The sequence below is a fragment of the Takifugu rubripes genome, unplaced genomic scaffold (assembly GCF_901000725.2).
Source record: "Takifugu rubripes unplaced genomic scaffold, fTakRub1.2, whole genome shotgun sequence".
Classification (NCBI taxonomy): domain Eukaryota; kingdom Metazoa; phylum Chordata; class Actinopteri; order Tetraodontiformes; family Tetraodontidae; genus Takifugu; species Takifugu rubripes.
The window spans coordinates 1-7754 of record NW_021821639.1 but is presented as its reverse complement, the minus strand read 5'-3'; the positions used below and the strand labels follow the sequence as shown (position 1 = coordinate 7754).

Below are 7754 nucleotides of genomic sequence, written 5' to 3'. Positions count from 1 at the left end.
CTATCTCATCAGATTATTTGTAACAGAATAAGCAGATAACGTAGCATTTCCTGTTCATATCTGCTACTTGCAATTTAGAATTTGTCAATAAAACTATGCTATGACACAAACTACAGTTTAATAGATGGCTGTGCTCCTAAAAAGAGCAGCATTTGTGGCTCATAAACCTCACAGACACTGCTATGCTCTTTAAACATTTTTATGATCGTGAATTTTTCAATCAAATATCTTCTCTTTTATAATGCCCAAAGCTGGATTCGAAACTCTCCCTCTGGGGTCTTCAGGAGGTTTCAATCAGGTTGTCTGTTACAGCAATTGTCAATGGCCCGGCACCGGCCCGGGATCGATTCCCGGCCATGGCACATTGCTTTAAGTTGATTTCATTTATCGGAGTGAATCTTGTTTTGATTTTTTTGAAGACGCTTTTCACCTCTCATCCAAGAGCCGTTCTAGGCAGATTTGATGATATGACGCTCATAGGCTATATAGCCTTTTCTTTTTGGGGGGAATGGATTGGAGGCTGCTCCAACATTGAGGTTTGGACTGTGACAAAGCAAAATGGACAACCTCCACCAGAATAAGAGTTTCAAGAAAATAATTTGAGTGTATTAACTTCAAAAGGCCATTTTCTTGCACCTGCTCTCGCTTACGGCCATACCACCCTGAGAAAGCCCGATCTCGGAAGCTAAGCAGGGTCGGGCCTGGTTAGTACTTGGATGGGAGACCGCCTGGGAATACCAGGTGCTGTAAGCTTTTTGCACTCCTCCACTTTACGTCCATCAGTAACTCACCTGTACCTGGACATTCTTCACACATTCATGTTTAAATGGTGTTTAAACACTTGTAATGGTTTTAAACACTCATCAAAGTCAGTGTTTTCAGATTCTGTGATTTCACACTGGACAGAATGTGAATGAGTTACATCTACAAATCCTCTTTACTTAAACAGAAGTTTCTACATCCAAAACACTCCTGATTAACTCAAATAAAAGCCGAACAAACTCAGTACCAACATGAGATAAAAAAGATGCAAACAGACATATTGCTCAGTGCTTTTTAATAGAAGAAATCAGAATTATGAGCATCAATTATGTATGTGTGTTAAAAGAAAAACACTGGAACATTCAAACATGGGAACAGAACCCGGATTTTAAAAAAAGACCCTAAACAAACTAAAGAAAAAAATCCCCTAAAGCAGCAATTGAAGAGTTGATTTTGTTCAGCTTCTTTTGTAAAGACTGAAAACCAAATATCCATAGCGGTCCATTCATAGCCTTGCATATCTCAGCTTTAGTGGACGGCGAGTCCCTGATTGGGGCTCTTGTTCTGGGTAGGGGGGGCTAAGGTCTGGGGGTGGGGCACGCTTCCGTGGGGGCATCATCAAGACCTGTGCGTACGTCAGTTTGGAGCCCACCTGAAAAGTCAGAGAACCAGGATTTAGTTTCCACCATGAGCATCTTTGCAACAGGTCTGCTATAACCTGGGGTATTTGTCCTGTCGGGGGTCTTAAACCCGATAAATGTTGATGTGTCTATGACCAATCAGGACATTCACTTTATGAATGAGTAACACGAATGGACACAATGAAATCAAGCATCAAATTAAGCATCAAAAACAACTCAACACCCAAAACTTACTTGCTGTCCTGGCGGATGAGCTGGTTGGTGGTCAGCCTTGGTCTTTGAACTCTGCTCCAGACCCCTGAAGAGGAACAGGTCTCAGGTGTTACCAAGTGCTCCACAAGTGAAATAAAGTGTGAGCGAGGGTGGGGGCCATAAACTTACTGATTCAACATTGGCCCACAATTCTGAGCCTTGGAGGGCTGGAGCTCTGACACTGGCCCTGGGGTGTCCACGCCGCCCCCCCTCTGGGGGAACCCAGCCTGGGGTGTGCCCTGGGACCACACCGTTGCCTTCGGCTTGTCCCCGCTGTGCCCCCTTCAGCCATCACCCGCCGCTCAGGACAGATGAGTCAATCTTGGAAGATGGAGTAGGAGCATCTCCACCAGCACCAGGGGGCAAAGTTTGAGTGCCAACATCCTGACACTCAGGTCTCGGGGTGCCCAGGTCTTCGAGTGTTTTATAAAAGCAAATTGAGACTGAGGGACCATCGCCCTCTTCTCGGCTTGCGATTTTCCTTACGTGGGAATTCACAGGAAGCCACGGACGTTGGAGCGCCGCATTGTCCTGCCAGTCGATCTCGGATTTGGTGAATCCACGGTGAGTTTGTTGAACGATATGTGGCGAGGATCCCGTGGTCAGACGCACGTTGACCTCGCTCAATAGAGACAGTTCAGGAGGTGGTGGTAATAAACCAGTTTCTGGTTCAGCAAGTGGTGGTAATAAACCAGTATCTGGTTCAAGAGGAGGTGGTAATAAACTGGTTTCTGGTTCAGGAGGTGGTGGTAATAAACCAGTGTCTGGTTCAGGAGGTGGTGGTAAAAAAACAGTTTCTGGTTCAGGAGGTGGTGGTAATAAACTGGTTTCTGGTTCAGGAGGTGGTGGTAATAAGCCAGTTTCTGGTTCAGGAGGAGGTGGTAATAAACTGTTTTTCAGAACCGTGGATGGACCAGGCTCATCTGTTGCACACTGGACCGGTTTGGACGGCTTTGACCCATCGAGAGTGTTTTCCTCTCCGCCTGTGCTCAGTCTGGGCAGCGCCACACGGGGATGTGATTCCAGGAGTTCCTCACATGTGCCACTGCCGTCTCCTTTAACCTCCTCATCCAAGCATGCATGCTGGGTTCCTGCGGAGGTGTGCTGCCTCAGCTCCACCGTCTTTGTGCTCCGTCTAACGAAGGGTGGGAGTTCTGACAGACTGCTGTCGCTGTCGCTGTCGCTCCACTCGTCAGAAGAAGTACTACAGGAACAGCCCATCTTCTGCAGCCTGAAGCAGAAAACAACAAAAAGCCACTGCCATGACCACACAACACTCTAACAGTCATGAACAGATCCATTCACTGCTCCCGCCTTCATGGAGAAAGAGGAAAGTCCCGCCTCGCCCCCTCCCCAGCCCAGACTAGCACAGGTGAGGGGCTCACGCCCCGCCAGTCATCAGGGCGTGAGCAAGGCCCAGTTAGGGCGACAGTTTGAGAGGGGCCGTCACATGCTACACAAGCCCCGCCCCCACCTGCTTCGCTGTGACTTGCATCAAACAGCCTAACCCTCATGTGCACGAGCCCCACGCACGAATCTGCACTGACACGAAGAGCGCAACCACATTAGCAGAATTGGATTTATACTGAGAACATTTAGACTTTGGTAGAGCTGCCAGCAGAGCTCAACTTGATCCCAACCATCAACTCCCAGTTACTGACCTTGGACCTTTAACGCGTGTGCACGTCAGTATGGAGGATGGTCTCTCCTTGGAGGGTGATGCTCGGTGGAAAGGATCGAAGAATGAGGCGACAGATCTGATGGTGGTTTCAGCTCAACCTTTAACGGGTAATGTCTGTAGGGTGCAGCAGCAACACTTTAATATGAAGACTTTTTTACTTTGAATCAATGCTTACAACCCAAAAATGGCCTTTATCTGTGATGACTTCACAAAAATAATCTCATTGAAGTAATTTAAAGCTGGTGTGCTTCGCATTAAAGCCAAAAAGCTTAAATGTATGAGTGGTTTAAATCGCTGCATATATGACAGTACTGTAAATCTTGTTCTGGAAAATAATTAATCTTGTGTTATTATACCCCACCGTGTCCCAAATTAATACCCAAATATTTTGCTATGATTCTTCTACGATGGCGGATTGCAACCGTTAAGCATTAAATTGAATGTTAAACAACGGGCAGGGGTAGCAATTCTCGTGCTCCCCAGCTCAGTGCCTGTATATTGGAGTTTTCCCCGGTGGATGAGAGGGTAGCCTCCTTTTGCCTTCGGGTGGGGGGACGGATCCTGACTGTTGTTTGTGCCTATGGTCCAAACAGCAATTCAGCGTATCCACCCTTTTTGGAGTCCTTAGAGGAAGGTGCTGGAGGGTGCTCCTTCTGGGGCTCCCTCGTCCTCCTAGGTGACTTCAATGCTCACGTTGACAGTGACAGTGTGACCTGGAGAGGTGTGATTGGGAGGAACGGTCCCCCTGATCTGAACCTGAGTGGTGTTTTGTTATTGGACTTCTGTGCTCATCTCAGATTGTCCAATACAAACACCTTGTTCAGGCATAAAGGCGTCCACATGTGCACTTGGGCACCAGAACGCCTGAGGCTGCAGATTGATGATTGACCTTATGGTCGTGTCATCGGATTTGCAGTCGCATGTTCTGGGACACTCGGGTGAAGAGAGGGGCAGAGCTGTCACTGATCACCACCTGGTGGTGAGTTGGCTCTGTGGGTGGGGAAGGATGTCGGACCCAAACATATTGTGAGGGCCGTAGAGGCTGAAGAAGGAGTCTATCGGGCCTTTTTGTCCTGTGGGACCCTGAGGCAGCAGATAGTAATGGCAGGCCAAGCGGAGAGCAGCTACGGTGGTTGCCGAGGCAAAGACCCGTGCATGGGAAAGAGTTGGATGAGGCCATGGAGAACGACTTCCTCGACGGCATTCGAAAAGGTTCTGGACGCACCATCTGGCATCTGAGGAAGGGGAAGGAGGACACTGTCAACACTGTGTATAGTGGCGATGGTGTGCTGCTGACCTCGAACTTGGGATATTGTGGATCGGTGGAAGGAATACTTGAAGACCTCCGTATACCACCATGCACCTTTCCAGTGAGGAAGCAGGGCCTGTGGACCTGGGAAACAGACTCACGTATCTCCGGGGCTGAAGTTGCCGAGGTAGTCAAAAAACTCCTCGGTGGCAAGGCCCCAGGGGTGGATGAGATCCGCCCAGAGTTCCTTAAGGCTCTGGATGTTGTAGGGCTGTCGTGGTTGACTCGACTCTGCAACATCGCGTGGACATCGGGGACGGTGCCGCTGGATTGGCAGACCGGAGTGGTAGTCCCTCTTTTTAAGAAGGGGGACCGGAGGGTGTGTTCCAACTATAGGGGGATCACACTCCTCAGCCTCCCTGGTAAGGTCTATTCAGGGGTACTGGAGAGGAGGGTCCGCCAGATAGTCGAACTTCGGATTCAGGAGGAGCAATGTGGTTTTCGTCCTGGGGATGGAACAGTGAACCAGCTCTACACCCTCAGCAGGGTCTTCGAGGGTGCATGGGAGTTTGCCCAACCAGTCCACATGTGTTTTGTGGACTTGGAGAAGGCGTTCGACCGTGTCCCTCGGGGGGTCCTATGGGTCCTTCAAGAGTATGGGGTGCCGGGTCCCCCTGATACACACCGTCCACTCCCTGTACGATGGTGTCAGAGTTTGGTTCCACATTGCTGGCAGTAAGTCGAACTTGTTTCCGGTGAGGGTTGGTCTCCGCCATGGCTGCCCTTTGTCAGTGATTCTGTTCATAACTTTTATGGACAGAATTTCTAGGCTGCCGGTCATTGGTGTTGAGGGGGTCCGGCTTGGTGACCTCAGGATCGCGGCTTTGCTCTTTGCAGATGATGTGGTCCTGTTGGCGTCATCGGCCCGTGACCTCCAAAGATCACTGGATCGGTTTGTGAAGCGGCTGGGATGAAAATCAGCACCTCCAAATCCGAGGCCATGGTTTCAAACGGAATAAGGAGGGAGTGTCTTCTCCGGGTCAAGGAGGAGATCCTGCCCCAAGTGGAGGCGTTCAAATACCTTGGGTCTTGTGTCAACGATTGAGGGAAGAATGGAGCAGAGATCGACAGGTGGATTGGTGCAGTGTCCGCAGTAATGCGGACTTGTCAGTCAGTCAGTCAGTCAGTCAGTCAGTCAGTCAGTCAGTCAGTCAGTCATCAGTCAGTCAGCCAGTCAGTCAGTCAGCCAGCCAGCCAGTCAGTCAGGCAGCCAGTCAGCCAGTCAGTCAGTCAGCCAGCCAGCCAGCCAGTCAGTCAGTCAGTCAGTCAGCCAATCCGTCAGCCAGCCAGCCAGTCAGTCAGTTAGCCAGTCAGCCAGTCAGTCAGTCAGCCAGCCAGCCAGTCAGTCAGTCAGGCAGCCAGTCAGCCAGTCAGTCAGTCAGGCAGCCAGTCAGTCAGTCAGTCAGCCAGCCAGCCAGTCAGGCAGCCAGTCAGTCAGTCAGCCAGCCAGCCAGCCAGTCAGTCAGTCAGTCAGTCAGCCAATCCGTCAGCCAGCCAGCCAGTCAGTCAGTCAGTTAGCCAGTCAGCCCAGCCAGTCAATCCGTCAGCCAGCCAGCCAGTCAGCCAGCCACCCACCCACCTGATTCAGCTGTCTGTCTGCTTCCTGTCCCTCAGAACCATAAGCTTGTCTTCTCCTCTTGCATGAGTGCTGTCTGTCAGACCTCCAGTCAGTCAGTCAGTCAGTCAGTCAGCCAGCCAGCCAGCCACCTGATTCAGCTGTCTGTCAGACCTCCAGTAGCCAGCCAGGCCAGCCATGTCAGCCAGCCAGCCAGCCAGCCACCTACCTGATTCAGCTGTCTGTCAGACCTCCAGCCAGCCACCTACCTGATTCAGCTGTCTGTCAGACCTCCAGCCAGCCACCTACCTGATTCAGCTGTCTGTCAGACCTCCAGTCAGCCAGCCAGCCAGCCAGCCAGCCAGCCAGCCAGCCAGCCAGCCACCTGATTCAGCTGTCTGTCAGACCTCCAGTCAGCCACTGGGTAAAGAAAGCTGCCTTTAATCTGCAGTCTAGAAGAATTCAGAGGGATTCAAATGTGCCAGGATGAAGAAAATCTCCCCTCTGAATGTGTTGTGCAGATGAAGCTGAAGGCAGCGATCTTCATCATGTGGAGGGGACAAATGATCATCCAGTTGATGAATCTGGAGAGGCCAGCGGTAAGTCAGAAGCCTCAGATAGAAAAGTGTCTCTCAGCTCTATTTGCTGCTCGTCAGCAGGGGCAGTAGAAGAGGACCAAGTCCGACAGTTTCCAGGGGACGCACATTTACTTTCTTTTCTCTTTCATCTGGAGAATGTCCATATATTTGACACAGACAGTCTTTAAATCAGATGATCTCCTGAGTCAAAGACAAGAACACAACAACATGATTAAAGGTTTAATCAGAAGCATTTAGAAGCACCTGACTGACGTGTGATACCCTTTTCTTCAGAACTCTGCCTGCCAGTATGTGGATGAAGGTTTTCTCTCCATGACAGCTGTCAAAGGCTTGACTTTACTTTTGTCTTTCAGTTTATTAAGTTCATCTGTTTTGTTCACTCTAACGTGAATATTTGATGCTCTTCCAAACGTCATGTTATCCAGCAGCTGTGTTGTCATGACAACAGAGGACAACACAGCTGAAACAAGTCTTCTATCATCATCATCATCATCACCAGCAGCAGTTTGATGCCTTCTACCAGTGAATCTATCAAGCTTTACTTCTGTTGTTGCCATGGTGATTTTGAAGCTGATGATTTGTTTGATTGACAGCTATAAATAAACAGTTGCATCATCTTCTGGTCTTCATCTGATCATTTACTAGCAGATTCAAAATAAAGAACAAATGCTGAATTCTGATGGTCAACGCATGGATCCAGGCTCATTTAGAGGACTCAGACAGGAGCTGAATGTGACCTGGCAAAAGGGTTAGCAAAAGTGGCTATTGTGTCCTTCAGTCCAGATGGGTGATGCAGTGAGTCAGTATTTCAAATGAACCCAAGCACATGTTTTGTTTGAGGTTTAGTTAATAAATTGGAGTGATATATTGTTGCCACGAGGAATATGATCATTAATATGGGCAGGAGGGTTAGGACGCAATACGTTAGCCAACGGAAGCTCCACTCGCCCAACTA

At 49.5% G+C, this 7754-nt stretch overlaps 1 pseudogene; it reads left to right on the top strand.

The window, feature by feature from the left end:
• Positions 1–644: 644 nt before the first annotated feature.
• On the top strand, positions 645–753 carry LOC115248570 (uncharacterized; annotated as a pseudogene).
• The last annotated feature ends 7001 nt before the right edge of the window (positions 754–7754 follow it).